The sequence below is a fragment of the Schistocerca serialis genome, chromosome 4, assembly GCF_023864345.2.
Source record: "Schistocerca serialis cubense isolate TAMUIC-IGC-003099 chromosome 4, iqSchSeri2.2, whole genome shotgun sequence".
Lineage (NCBI taxonomy): Eukaryota > Metazoa > Arthropoda > Insecta > Orthoptera > Acrididae > Schistocerca > Schistocerca serialis.
In genome coordinates this window covers 761,754,284-761,769,887 of record NC_064641.1, presented here as the reverse complement: position 1 = coordinate 761,769,887, position 15,604 = coordinate 761,754,284, and the positions used below count along the sequence as shown (strand labels likewise).

Below are 15,604 nucleotides of genomic sequence, written 5' to 3'. Positions count from 1 at the left end.
CTTCACACTTTTGGTGTGATTGAAATTAAATGTGTTTCCAAATTTTTGTGGGTTTGAAGGTTTTTTACGAGCCGTGGTATATCCCAGACTAGATTGATTACACTGGTCAACACTCATTTTCTTGCCAAGGATATTTGAGTGGCTTTAGGATGGGTTAGTGGTGCTGAGGACGAATATAGCAACCATTTATGCAGTTTGGCTCTAGTTGCATGATTTATTCAAAAAATTAGAAAAAATTGCTAATACTGAACTCGAGCGCTACAAACTACAATGAAAAAAGAAAATAATCTTTATAAATAGCTTCTATGAAAACCTGATAGGCATTTGTCCACGTATAAAACATAATTGAAAAGTTTCTCTATAAGTATATCATTTTCCGTCCATGACGAACCGCTTCCTGCACGCTTTCCTTTTATAGGTCTCTTCAGAACAGTCACGTTGCAGATTCCAGCAATAATCTGCCATCATATGCCTGTCCCATCTTCCTTTATATCTTTCCTCTATTCCTTTCATATCTTGATGGAACCGCTCTCCTTGTTCCTCACTGAAATCACCTAGATTACAAGGAAATCGATCCAAGTGGCTGTGAAGGAAGTGCAATTTTATGCTCATATTAGCTCCTAAGTTTTGAAAGTTAGTGAGCATGTTTTTGACCAGTTCCTCGTAATTGGGAGCTTTATGATTGCCCAAAAAACATTTTACAACAGCGACAAAACTGTTCCAGGCCGATGCTTCAGTGACAGTCATGACACTTGTAAAATTGGTATCGTTGATGAGCCTGCGAATTTGAGGACCATCAAATAATCCTGCCTTAAGTTTTTCACTACTGAGTCCAGGGAACGTATTGCAGATGTATGTGAAGCAATTACCATTTCTGTCTAAAGCTTTGGTGAATTGCTTCATTAGTCCTAACTTAATATGTAATGGTGGAAGAACAATCTTGTCCCTACTAACCAGAGGTTCATTAATGATGTTTGCTTCACCAACAGCCATATGTTCCCTTGGAGACCATGTTTTCTGCTTCCAATGTTCGTGCTTTGCCCTACTATCCCACATGCAGATAAAACATGGGTGCTTTGTGTATCCACTTTGTTGTCCAAGCAAGAAGTTCACCATTTTCAAATCAACACAAATCAACCACTGGTGCTGCATATACTGAATTTTCTGCAGAACCATCTTGATGTTAGCATATGCTTCACAAAGTTTTGTTGAGTGGGCAATTGGAATAGATGCGTAACGATTGCCATTGTGTAGGAGAACACATTTTAAACTTCTAGTGGAACTGTCTATGAAGAGACGCCAGTCCTCTGGTCTATATTCCGGCAGCCCCAATTCAAGTAAAAGTCCAGGTATATTGCTGCAATACACTATAACCTCTTCTTGGTTCAAGTATGGAAGAAGGTTTTCTTCTCTCGTCCGGTAGGCTGTTATTTTAGCACTTGGATGAAGACAGTTCTTTTCCTTAAGCCTGGATGCTAAGAGTTCTGATGCTTGCTTTGAAAGATTGAGTTCTCGTATCAAGTCACTGAGCTCCTTCTGGTCGAACTGCTGGGGTTGTGTCTCACGTCCTTCGTATTCCGAACCACTACTTGTACATTCCTCGCCGTGCACATCGTCATCTGATGATGTTAGCGTGGGTAATGTTGTGAAGGTTGGTACAGGAACATCGTTGCTGTGCACCACCGGTCTTCTTGCTGACTCCAAATCGGGATATTCCCACTTTCGTTTTTTGAACCTATTAAAACCTTTCACATTAACAATGCAAAAATAGCAATCATCTGTATGGTTCTTCAGCTCTTGCCATACCATAGGCACTCCGAAGTTTAAGCTTTTCCTTTTTCGTTTTGTCCACTGCCGTAAGCACTCCACACAGCATTTACAAACTTTATGGGGTGCCCACGCCTTGTCTTAATCTCCAAGTTTAATTCCGAAATATGCCAGATACGCTTCCTTCACAAAAGGAGTGATATTCTTCCTGTTCTTTTGAAGAACGTATTCACCACAAATGTAGCAGAAATCATCTGGATGGTTCACGCAAAGACAGCGTGAAGAACTCATGTTTTCCTAAAACAAAATTGCACAAATACTACATATTATGCAGAACTTTCTTGTATTTGCATGTCAATCACATCCAACAAACATCATTAATTGTTTTGTGTGAAATGAATACTCACCTCTTATTTGCTACGTCACGATGAAAAGGTTCTATCTCCTTGAAGCTGCACTGCACATGTGTGTGACTTTCGACCATCGCCATTTTTCTTGTTTACACTGAACGCTTCCTATCGGCTGTTGCGGGGATTACCTCGGCCAACAAATGAATGTCGAGTACCGCCGAATTCAAATCTGCACAACCCTCAATATCTTCAACACACGCACCCCACAACAGGACTGAACACATGCTGACAGTGTGATGTTTGCATGATGTAATCCTCAACCACACAGATGCACTCCCTGAGCACAATTGTTTAATAAAGATAGTACAATATCACTAATTAAAAAACAGGTAGCAAATACATTACACCATATATGGACCCTGCAGTCGATATTATCCACATGAAACTCTCATTTCCACAAATAACCTATATCTCAAAAACCAGAGCCAATTTGGAAAAAGTACAAATATACTCGGAATGAGTATCATAACAATATCCCATTTTCGTTCAAACTTCCCTGGCAACGAAAAAAAAATTTATTTTGTAGAGCTGTGTTATCATTACACTTTCCTGTCAGTTGGTATTTCATTCATGGCAGGGATTTCGGCTTATCGTTAACTGTCACTAAATGAAAAAGATTACTGCTTCTTTTCAGTCAGTAAACACATTTCATCATTTCAGATAGTATTGAAAGGATTGTTATTCAAGTTACGAATGCTATAGTGCAAACTTGTCAACCGCACTTACTGACGCCACGTTTGACTAGATTTTTTACTCGTCTACCGTGTTGAATGAAAGTCAGAAAAGTGTTAGATAATCAACAGCGTCAAAAGCTTTTTATAAGTCTACAAATGGTATAAATATGAATTTGTCTTCCTTGAACCTGTCTTGTATAATAAGTAATAAGGTCAGTTCGTACATTTTTCTGGGACCTAAACTGACCTTCCCCTAGATAAACTTCTACCAGTCGTTTCATTCACCAGTATGTAATCCGTATTAGAATTTAGAACCATAACTTACGTAGGTGAACAAGGAGCCCGCCTCCGTTTCTGAAGTCAGTCAGCCTTTAGCGGCACATCGTTTCGGACGGTGTTTTCGTCCCTGGTGCACGTGTGCGCGAGAGGTGTTTACATTAAATGCGTAGCGGAGTGCTGCGGTAATCATGGCCTTGTCGTTTCACAAATCGACACTGAAATTTAGTTTTGTTAACGAATATGCTCAACCGAAGGCTTACGAGATAGGGCGTTATTTACGGGACGAGGTAAAAATCGAACCTGACGATATAGTTGAAGGACAGTTATTTATAGTCAGCAGCGTGGTCTATGCCAAGCTCATCAATGAAACGGCATGTGACCAACTACTACTCCGAAACCGACAAGGGAGAATGTTGGAGAAGTTACGGTTGAAAACCCTGGCATTTGAAGTGCCAGAAAAAATGGTGACAAACGCCCTGCGTCCTTACGCAACGGTTTTATCCCACGTGGCTGAATAATGTGCGAGTTTAAAAACTTTTCCTGTCCTCATTGTCGTCAGACAAATACGGATCGAACTATGAAAACATGTTCTGTCATACCTGTACATTGCTGGTTGTAGGGCGATTATCATCTATGAGCGACAACCAAGAGCGTGCTCTGGGTGTGGGAAGGAGGGACACGTACGTTCTGAGTGTGCCCAACGAAGGTTGTTACAGCTGCCACGGGAAGATCCACCCCTCACACCGCATCCGACTGTGCTCCCCATGACCTATGCTGCGGCATTACGCGATGACCTACGACGGCTGACAGAAACTTACCGGAACGTAGAGACAGAGGCAGATAGTGGCGAGCCAGGAAGGACGACGTTGCGCTGGACCGCCTAACCTCTTACAGGACGGCCTCTCTTCGGTGCCGCTTGCGGCCCTTCAGATACGGCACTTTCGGACGTCGATAATACGACGGCGCGAAATTCCCAAGTCTCCCACGAACACCAAGAGGCCATGCTGACCTCTGATTCCGAGGCCCGGCAACAAAAACAGTGATCACCAAAACGCCGGAAGAAGCGCCGCCTCACAGTGGAGAACGAACAACCAGATTCAGCAGGCAATGGTGCGGCGTTTTCGGCTACAGAGCAGTCAGCCATGGATACAGAAGAACGGCCTCGCGTGGATGCAGGTTCGGCCAGCGGGACGCCGAAAAGACCTTCTGATGACGACGCTCCAGAAACAGCAGAGCTTTCCGACCGATGGCAACAGGCTACTGAGGAGGGTTCGGCGCCTACAAAGCACGACGACGATGGGGGATTGATCACAAGCCGCACCCCCGTGGGGAGCAATTGATGCTAGTGGAACTGCCTCCACACACTCTCCCGGTGTACGGAAGAGCGCACTGAATAACGGCAGACCACATGACGGGACACCGGACGACGTTAAAAAGATGGCAGTATTTGCACGGAAGAATTAGCAATCGTACGGCGTCCTATCTACGTTGACAGCCATGCGGCAAGCTTATCGGATAGGGCCTGTTAACATTAATAACATTGGGACGCCGGTAAAAATCAAGATGCTCAGTGACATGATAAGAGGTGCAGACTTAGATATAGCGCTATTACTGGAAGTTCAGGTGCTTCCCCTCTCGGAGTTTTACGATATTTACTGTTCCCTGTGTGACGAGAGAGGCGTTGGCACTACGATACTATTGAAGGAAGGGATACGTGCAGATGAAGTAGAGTATTTGCCTTCGGCTCGTGGTACGGCTGTTACCATAGGTGGAATACGTTTAATCAATATATACGCACCGGCAGGCTCTGATAAAGAGCAGATTTTTCCGCCCATGAGGTTACACTGTTGTTGTTCCATAGACGATACGAAGCTTGTATACTCGGCGGAGATTTTAATTGTGTGCTCTACAGGAACGACCAACATCCTAACTATGCTAGCCAAGAACTTATGGAGCTGGTCAATGGGATGGAATTAGTCGATAGATGGGAAGTATCGCAACCAACCGGGATACACATTTTTCACGAGCCACTTCGCAAGCCGTTTGGGTCGGATCTATATTTCATGGGAGTTAGCGACGTCCACGATAGACGCAGAAATCTGGCCGACCGTGTGTACAGACGATGAGGCATATATTAGTGCCGTTAACCTTACTATACAGCGAGTATGGAGACGGAGGGGTGATTGGAAAATGAACGTCTCCGATCTACGTGATGCAGAAAGCCGACGCATAGTGGCGGACACGTAGCCCGGCCGCCTCCGTCGACGAAATTCTTATGGTTCTGTCCTACAGTGGTGGATGGAGTGCGAGAAGCCTGCTTTACGGAAGACGTTAATAGGATATGCGGAGGAGGTTTCTCGATGGCAGCGCACGACCACTGACTTTTACTCTATGACCCTCCGGGAACTGTCCGCTCAACCACCTACATCCGAACGTCAGACGGCAGTCCACAAAATCAAGGCGAAGTTGATAGACCTTGCGACGCTTAGGATGGCGGGTACGTTGCGACGCTAAGGATGGCGGGTACGATGATACGCGCAAGGTCGCAGGACTGCCTGCCCAACGAAGTTCCCTCGATGCATTACGTGACGAAGGAAAGAAGAAGGACGTTAATACATGAGATCGAACTCGGCGGTGGCAGTCGCATTTCAACACAAGGGGCGTAATACAGGCGTTCACGAATCATTTTAGCAGATTCTATGCGAGCGAGGGTGCTGGAAACGTTCTGGAAGTCCCCAAACGCGTTCTGTGTGAAAAGGGAACCGGACGCCTTATCTGAAAAGCTGGAGGAAACGATTACATGAGGAGCTCCCAACAAGCTCCCAAGCCCAAACGGATTCCCGTTGGAATTTTACCGTGCTTTTGTGACCATTACAACACAGATGTGATTAAGCATGTTTAATGAGCTACTGCGGCAAGAAGTACCGGTTGCCATAAAATTCACGGAAGGGCTAATGATCCCGATGCCCCAACCTTGTGATTATCGTCTCTTGACCCTCCTTAATAGTCACTACAAGATCTTTGATGAATACTGGGCAGCCGTATCGAAACGTCGCTGGTGGATCGAATACATGCCGATCAGACTTGTCTTGGCGGCATCAGTAATATCCACACAGCCTTGGGAGACTATCGTGACGTCTTCGCCCTCGCGGCTGCATGACACCTCCGCGGGGCACTGCTTGCTGTAGATTTCGAGCATGCCTTTTATCGATGGATCATTTGTACCTCACGGCGGTGACGAACAGGATGGGTATCTCGCCATTATTGACCACTGCAGTGATGCGCCGGTTGCACGGCGCCAGATCAGCGATGATGATCAACGGAGGGAGAACACAGCATTTTAAGATCTTAAGATCTGTCGGATAGATCTGCCCCTTGTCGATCCTCCTGTATGCGATCGCCTTAGAACCGTGTCTCGCAGGCCTTCGCTGCCCACTTACCGGAATCTCCCTGAGGTATCTATTATTCAGTGTTGAGCATATGCGGATGATATTGTGTTCCTCGTCCGGAATGAGGAGGAGACTTGATCAGTACTGGATTGGCTACAGACGTACGGGATGGTAGCTGGCAGCGAGGTCAACTTAAGAAAATTACAATTCATGCTTGTGGGGCGTGGACTAGAACCAGGAACGGATGGATCCTTACCTGTGGTGCAAACCCTCCGATGAAACTTCCTGGCAGATTAAAACTGTGTGCCGGGCCGAGACTCGAACTCGGGCCCTTTGCCTTTCACGGGCAAGTGCTCTACCAACTGAGCTACCCAAGCACGACTCACGCCCCGTCCTCACAGCTTTACTTCCGCCAGTACCTCGTCCCCTACCTTCAAAACTACAGAAGCTCTCCTGCGAACCATACAAGACTAGCACTCCCGAAAGAAAGGATATTGCGGAGACATGGCTTAGCCACAGCCTAGGGGATGTTTCCAGAATGAGACTTTCACTCTGCAGCGGAGTGTGCGCTGATATCTGCCAGGAAGTTTCATATGAGCGCACACTCCGCTGCAGGGTGAAAGTCTGATTCTGGAAACCCTCCGATGTTTGAGTATTACCATTCATAAGGAGACGGCAGGAACGGCAGCGGACAACTATCGACCACTGTTGCTCAGAGTCTGTCCGTCAGTACGAATAAACGCCCTACGATCGATGGATATGCTGCAGCGAGTATCGCTCGTCAACCTTTATCTCGCTGCCATGATGTGCCACCTGACACACCTTCTCCCCTTATCGCGCACGATGGCTGTGAGTATTCAGGCGGTTTTTGGATACTACGTTAGCTTGTGGACGATGTGGCCTATTCTACACCTTATTTTAGATCTATATGACGATGCTGTGGTGATTATATGTATACGTTTTGATGACGCCATTATGGCCTTATCACTTTAGGACATGGTGTAAAATAGATCTGAGGATGGTCATTATGGACTGAAACCGTTCATCGTCTAAAGAATTGATATTGTGATCAAAGACTGGAATAAAAAACATGTGACAGTATTGGATCACTGTTTGTATACGCGACCATGTCGCAGTTGGTGATCTGAAATATTAGTTTACTTTATTACATAAATCATAAGAAGATTAATTTAACTTTATACAGATCTTTGCTACAGCAGTGCTTTATAATTTACAACGGTCACTGATTATTAAAGCATCACTTGAAGCACTAATTAACAAATTCTTCTCTTGAAGCACATTTCCGTATTAGACTTGATTATTTCTTTAATCCTACTTGTTTTGTTTTGTTTTGTTTTAGGGAGAAAAAAACACAGAGAGGAGGGAAACGACTATATGTCGGTCCCAGTGGACAGAATAGGAGACAGCTAAAAACAGGCACGTGGAAAAAGGGCTAAAAAAACTCCATACAAAAGTGGAGGTGCAAAACTAAAAATTAGATGGCCTTCGCCATATTGCTTCGGCGGATAAAATGTAAGATGATATTGATTGCTTTATCTGAGGTGACGAACTGGGGCAAAACGCTTCCATGCTCGGTTCTGTACTGACCTCCATGTGAGGCTGCTGCATTGCTGAGAGATAGGCATGTCTCCTTTCATCCTCTCCTACTCGACTGCAGCGATACATCTCTAATATCTGTGGTATCGATGCGCATTGTTGACTTTCGTGTAGCACCACGATCTCTGGGCGATACCAAAGATTTTATCGGTTTCTATGCAACATGGGGCACCCATTTGTTATCCAGGTGCAACATACAGCTGGGTGCAGACATGAGCTTGGAAGCTTAGCGAAACTATTACAAGAATTTTGCTCAGCAGTAACCACACCATCTGCAAAATTCCCTGTTAGGTCTCACAGTTACGAGTACGCTGGAGGGGTCAACCTATGATCCTATTGTCTTTCTGCGTCAGATATGATCTGTAGTCTTCCTGTTGTGATGTGTGTTCGTGAACAGTTCCCTGTGTCGTCGCTGCGCCTGTGGACACCGACTGTGGTTGTTTACTCCGGAAGGTATCAGGCAGGTGCGAAATCCAGAGGTGTTGATCAAGTGATGAACTCGTGTCACGCCATTGCAAGCCTTTCCTAATTGGCGCCATCTGTGCGACCTACATGAGAGGCGTCACAAGTGGAGCCGCCTTGGGTAGGCGACACCCATTAGCCCGCTGTCGTCACACAGCCACTTTCTAATTGCAATTAGGGGGCCGTCAAGCTAAAAGTAACCCTTCTGACGGACGGTTTATCATCAACAGTGTAACGAGCCCTTCACCCCATGAGACAATGTGCAGAGATTTGGAATTTGAGCCAGGACCGAGGTGCGGATTCTGGTGACCACATCTCCTCCCGTTGCTGACCAAACATTGAAGATAAAAAATTTCCCACCAACAGGATTGCAACCATTTCCTTCCGGATCGGGCGCAACTGTACCTTAGTGACCCTAATGTTTTTAGAAACCAAAATCTGAGTGTAAAGCGAAGTTCTTCATTAAATTCAAATATTATTGCAGAATAAAATACTTTTTGTAGTCTAACATCTGCTTGAATAATGAGCTGCTTCCTGTAAACTAAAATTTTCTTCGATATGTGAACAAAAAATAAGTCGTTTTCTTCTTGTGTATGACGATCAGAGGATAAAAGCAGGTAAGTATACTTCTTTGTGGACTAATTTTAAGCTCTATTAGCGTACTTTAAGGTCTGCTTATAACAAATACTTTAGGGGAGAAAGAGGTTAGTCAGAGAAGTACTGAATATTTTTATATAAACGTACAACGGTAACATACACATACATAGATAAAATATGGCACGCCCATCACCTGTCGAGGAAAATGGCACAGTGAATCGTACTCACAACGGATTTTTTGCTTGTTTTTAGTTACCCATCCTGCAGTTAATGAAAAGAACAGTCGTTTTGCCTTCAATTCTGTCCTACCATTAAACCATATGCTCAGTTTCATTGTGCTTCTTATTGTTTTCGGGGCAACGGGCAGTGTGTTTGTTGGTGCAGTGTTGTAATTAGTAAGCCTTCGTGACCAGCGGTAGATTTACATCTTATTTCCTTCTTAGCTGCGGGATGCTGCAGGACTGACATAAATATTCACATGTTTACATCTGCAAATGGTGCTAAAGGACGTAAGTAACACGGAAGGCGAAGAGATGCACAGGCGACAATCAAATGAGCAGTGTAAAGTTTCCAGCTATAAATAGTCGTGTTTTGACAGTATTCAGGCATCAGAAACATCAAAATAATTAAAAAATGTTATATGTTTGCACCCCTGAATCCGAAGATTACCACTCTTCACCACCAGTGATCTATTAGTACATTCGAAGTAACAAATAACGTTAAACTGTTTACAATAAGCGAGGAAATAAAGTGTTTTCATGTTTCTGTAATCACTTTAAGGCCGCCCAGCTAGCCACGCAAACATTGGTGTTACACTCGTCTGGTGTGAGACGTTCCCGGGGGTCCACTGGGGGCCGAATCGCACAATAACCCTGGGTTCGGTATGGAGCGGCGATGGGGTGGGTGGACTGCTGTGGCCTCTTATGGGCGGGACGAAGCCTCTCCGTCTCTCTCGTCTTAATACAATACAATAGCTTAAAACCCTAGAGTTAAAGAATGTGACGTTATACATATAATTTGGTATTACTTTTATCCCAGAGGAGGTTCATGCCACACTAGTTTCCACTGTCTTCTATTATTTACTATAAAAATGCTCGATACAATTAAAACATGTACATTTAGTCTCACACATGTGTACTACTGAAAATAGCGGAAGGTTTCGAGATTAGGTTTTGAAATTTTTCTCTTGTAAAATTTATTCACATCGATTTGACCGTCTTTTCTCCTTATGGTCTTCATATGTGATATGAAATAGATCTTCTTCATTGGGGAATACACGTTCGGTTCTTCTTACTTTGAGTACAATAACTCAAGGGAAAAGCTGAACGAAACGAAAATAAAGTTTTAACCAAATTTTCTCTTCCATGAGTCAAGGGAAAAAGGAAGGGGCTTGGGAAAGGAAATGAGGTGAGGATACCACAAACGGAGAAAATCGAGAAAGGAGAAGACTATAGAGGCGTTTATATACGGACATTATCATAGTAGTGTACGAGAAAAATGCATTTATGAGGCGCGTGAGAAAAGTGATGGAACTGATTTTTTTTATCTCCCAAAGCTTTAATTTTTTTTTCAAACAACAATATTAAACTCTTCAAATCAGTTCTCTTCGGCAGCTATACACCGCCAGAGTAGTTGTTCCTAGTCTTGCTAGCAGCGCTGAAAGCCATCAACAGGTAGGCCCACTGCTCACTCTGCCGATTTGTCTCAGGATCATAGTCAAAAATGCAGGATTCGTCACCTGTGATCACACAACTGAACCACTGGTGGTGATTGGCAGCCCTCTCAAGATGATCAACTCACACGTTTGTTCAATTGTCCCTCTGCTTAGTTGTGGGGTTTTTCGCCACCATTTTGGCACAAACATTTCCCACGTCCAAAACTTCGCTCAAAACTTGACGTACTGTATAAGTCTGTGACGGGTAATCAGTCATCCTCATTGTTAAACGTCGGTCTGGTCTCACAAGAGCACGCACACGTTCGACATGAGCGTCTTTTTTTGAAGTTGAAGATCCCCCTGAGCGAGGTTAATCTTCAGCATGTTCTCGGCCTTCCGAAAATCATTTATGCCAGCGAAAATCTTGTGCTCTGCATGATAAATGCTCCATCGAGTCCTGTTTCAACTTCTCGTAGGTTACACTCGCGGATTCCCCAAGTTCAACAGGAAACTTGATGGCATAACGTTGTTCTAAACTCCGCTGTTTCCATTTTCGTAACACACAACAAAAACAAAACTTCATTAATGGTTCTCTCAAAAATCGCGTGATGGCTGTGTGGAGCTGAAACTCGACTGTGCATCTGGAAGGAACACAGATACAGTAGCAGAGTGTTGCCAGATCACTCGCAGTTTTGTCGGACTCATTACTTCTCTCACAGACCTCGTATGTAATAAATGTTCAAAAATGGTTCAAATGGCTCTGAGCACTATGGGACTTAACTTCTGAGGTCATCAGTCGCCTGGAACTTAGAACTACTTGAACCGAACTAACCTAAGGACATCACACACATCCATGCCCGAGGCAGGATTCGAACCTGCGACCTGTAGCGGTCGCGCGGTTCCAGACTGTAGCGCCTAGAACCACTCTGCCACCCCGGCCGGCAATAAATGTTCAGTTTGCTTTGCTGTTACGTGTCTGCAGTCTTGGTACACACGGCATAGTACACCACAGTACTGTAGCAGTACAGTGATGGAGTGCAGACGCCTATATCCGCATGCTATAGCACTGAGTTGCAGGGACTTAATGTGCGCTAATACTACAGACACAGACCTCAAAACGGACAAAACATAGTCCTCTCACCTGTTTTAAGTGATAATCAAGGATTTACGATTAGCATTTTCAACTGTTTAGAGAAGGTTCCTACTAGTGCACTGACGGTTCATTAAATGCTAGTACTGGGTGTTAATTGGCACGATAATACCATCAATGGTAAACGGTGTTGTCTAAAGAGGATAATAAAGTGTGCCGCCAGTCACACATAGCGCTGGTGAGCGGAGAGCCGGAAAAAACGTCATATCTGTTTCATAAAATTTCGGGAGAACTACTGGATGTCTGTCACTTCACGCCACGATATTTCGGTGCAGACTCTTCTAGCAGTCTTCAGGTGAATACTTAAGAAAATTCTCTGAGCTCCCTTACTTAACAAGGAACCCCATGAGTGCGAGGTCACAAAAGGCCACTGATGTTTAAGGCATTCAATGTCCCACATATTGTCTAGCATGCAACAACAATATTAGCCGCTAATGACAACAGGTGGCGGGACTGGCAAACAAGACATTATACCTAGGACAACAGTTGTCAAAGTTGACATTTCGTCATACAGGAACTCAAGAAATTTCTAAGAGTGAGAAAGAAGTGGCAGATGAAATATTAGCGTTTCCGCAAGATGAATCAGTGGAATGTATGCTGTCGTATACCCTCGACTGTGTGGACATTGTACGTGAGGAGTACAATGATGACGATACGTGCTTAGAAAATGAAAGTGATACTGAACAGATTTCGAGCCACGTAGTTTATCATCTTTGTCGAATAGGGGGCCACAAATCCCATCTACAGTGAAACGTAGTAACGAACAATCGTTGTCCAATGACGGGGTGCTCAACACAATTACGTACACGGAAAGTCACCCGCAGCATAGGAAACAGACAAATAAGAACAGATTTTGAATACGTCTGTCGTAATATGACCATGTAGTGCGTAAGAAAAACTACTAGGGTGGACAAGTCGCACATGTTACAGAAACTGTTGTTGGATGCTCGATACATGCACATGGTGTATGTACAGGATGCACATGGTAGTGACCTACTACGTAATACACTGCGCGCGACATAATTACGGTGAATTCAAGGGAAGCAGTGAATGGTTGCATAACTTCAAACAGTGCTACAGAATTGGAAGAAGTAAGATAGCGAAATTTCGAACAAAACGTCAACTTAACGATGCACAGCAAACTATGGAACCGGCACGAAAATTTGTAGATGAGACAAACTTATCTCATCGTTCAGAAAAGAATTTGTTTGCAGCTCCGATCATCCGTAATTTGAGTAGGAAACGCATATGAAAAGGACCCTTGAAATCAGAAGTACCAAGAGAGCATCTAGATCAACTAACATCAGTGCCTTAACGCATTCTTATACAATTATGCCGAGTGTTAAGCTAGATGGTAAATTGGCTGGAAAGTTATTTATTGTGCTGCGAGAAGTTGGAGGTGTTCTGTCCCCTACGATTCTTTCTCATGTGCGTAATCTTGCAAGGGCAGTGGGGAATATTTACATTACAGAAAGGAAGAGTACGAAAATCAGCATAAGAGAGCTACAAGTATGATACGAGCAGTGTTTTTGATCAATAGCTCGTCAAAATAACTTGCTTTTGCTTGATTCCTGGCCTGCGTATAAAAATCATACTCTCTTAGAGCAAACTATCCCTCCTGAAAATTGTATGGGATTGCAGTTAATTCCACGTGGAACCACTGGACAAATTCAAATACTGGATCTTTTTTTCCGTGCCTACAAAATATATTATCGCAGTATGTGCAGCTACGCCGGTAAAGGATAGCCAGTTTCACGATGAACAAGACATACTATTTCGCATTCGGTTGCAAGCCATCACATTCATCAACCTATTACACGAAAATGATTCTGTATGCGTTCTTTGAGACTGGATACCTTGCTGAACAGACTGCACGATTTGTACCACCAAGGAGTTCGCCTTCGACCTTGATGGTGTGAACCTTTGTGGTCACTATAGCCTGACGTTTTTCATTCTATGTTCAGGGTGCATGTTAATGATTTATTTTGAACATTTCTTGAATGTCGAGAATGTCAGTTTTGTGAAGTGTAATACGCACATCCCGTAGAAGATTGATCTTTGCATCTCCCGAACACTTATTTTCTGTCGCCCTTCTGATGCACATGGTGACTCATTAGCAGCTAATATTTTTCGTGGCATAATTGTTAACACAGCACCTTCAAATGAGCCTTACTAAAGTCTGAACTTGTGACCTCGCACTCCAGGAGTTCCTTGTAAGATCCCACCGGCACATGCGTGGTGTATTCAGTTGGTGTTGTGCATGCATCACTTAACGCATGCTGTAGTGAAAGCTCGTCGCGTCGATATCAATTCGACTGTCTTCCCACGATAAAATCACAGAACGACACCGTTTACGAAGAGCACGAAGTTTTTCTGTGACAGGATTCCGTGCAGAATTTAACTGGAAGCCGCCGTCTCGATTCATAAGGGACTCAGACAGACGTATTTCCATTGATTCAATGATGATAGAGCTACAGAAGTTTGACATATGAGCCTCAGTTTTTGTTCCATTCTTCTTCATCAGGTGACCAATGGAAATACAGTGTTCAGCGACTGCGCTCTTACTGGTTTGGAGGAGGAGGGTACGCCGCTGATTTTCTTCAATGCGATCCGGCACAGTGCGCGTAGTTTCCCCTGTATAACATTTGCCGCATTCGCACGCAGTCCTACAGATATATGCCTTGCGCAGCTCTAAGTCGCATTTGACAAATCCCAAAACTGTCGATATCTTGGAAGGAGGATGAAAGATTGCTTTAACATTGTATATTCTTAATATTTTGTCTATTTTCGTTGAAATATTCCCAATTTATTGTTTTTAAGGCCTCATCCTTCCTTTGTTCTGTCATTTATACGTCTGTAGCTCTCTCTGTACTTGCTGAGACATCATTTTGCCACGTGACTATGGCCAATCACATGATAGTTGGATCTATCAAACTTTACACATATGCCTACCAACATCGCAGTGCACAACCATAGGGTGGCTCCCCGATAGAGTACATTAAGGGCGAATACCTTGGTAAGCTTTTGGTGCTGGTTGCATGCGATAACCTAACTGCTGCTGCTCGAGCGTATGCTGCACAGTACCTTCAAAGGCGCCATCCCGATAAGAATGTCTTTCGTAGCCTGGAGCAACGCCTTCGTCCACAAGTAAAGAACAGAGATCGTTCCAGGGCTAGGCGTACTCCACAGAGGACGCGATTCTTGAAACCCATTACCAATCACCTCGAAGAAGTACCCGTGGAAGATAACGAATATTTTATAAATAACGTGATATAGACAGACGAATGTAGCTTCAATCGTAAACGTATTTTCAACTTCTACAAAATCCATTATTGGTCCGAGCACACGTCTAACGCCAATGAACGTGGTTTCCAGTTATGTTTTGGCATAAACCTGTGGTCTTGAATCTTGGAAGGAGTGGTTTGGGCCCTCATCTATTGCTAGACAAGCTGAATGCGCCCGTGTATCGTAAGTTTCTTTGCAATATTTTACCCGACGCGTCTTGAATTACGATAAGGAATCGAGCGCCGACCACCGTGTGTGACATTTTCCTGCACCCTGTATATTTCAGTAATACTATGTGAGATCCATCTGCCTTAATATAA

At 44.0% G+C, this 15,604-nt stretch overlaps 1 non-coding gene across 1 annotated transcript; it reads right to left on the bottom strand.

Annotated features, from left to right (window-relative positions):
• Window positions 1-6,822: 6,822 nt before the first annotated feature.
• On the bottom strand, window positions 6,823-6,897 carry Trnas-uga (transfer RNA serine (anticodon UGA)). The gene has a single exon. It is a non-coding gene; the product is annotated as a tRNA-Ser (tRNA).
• Window positions 6,898-15,604: the final 8,707 nt, after the last annotated feature.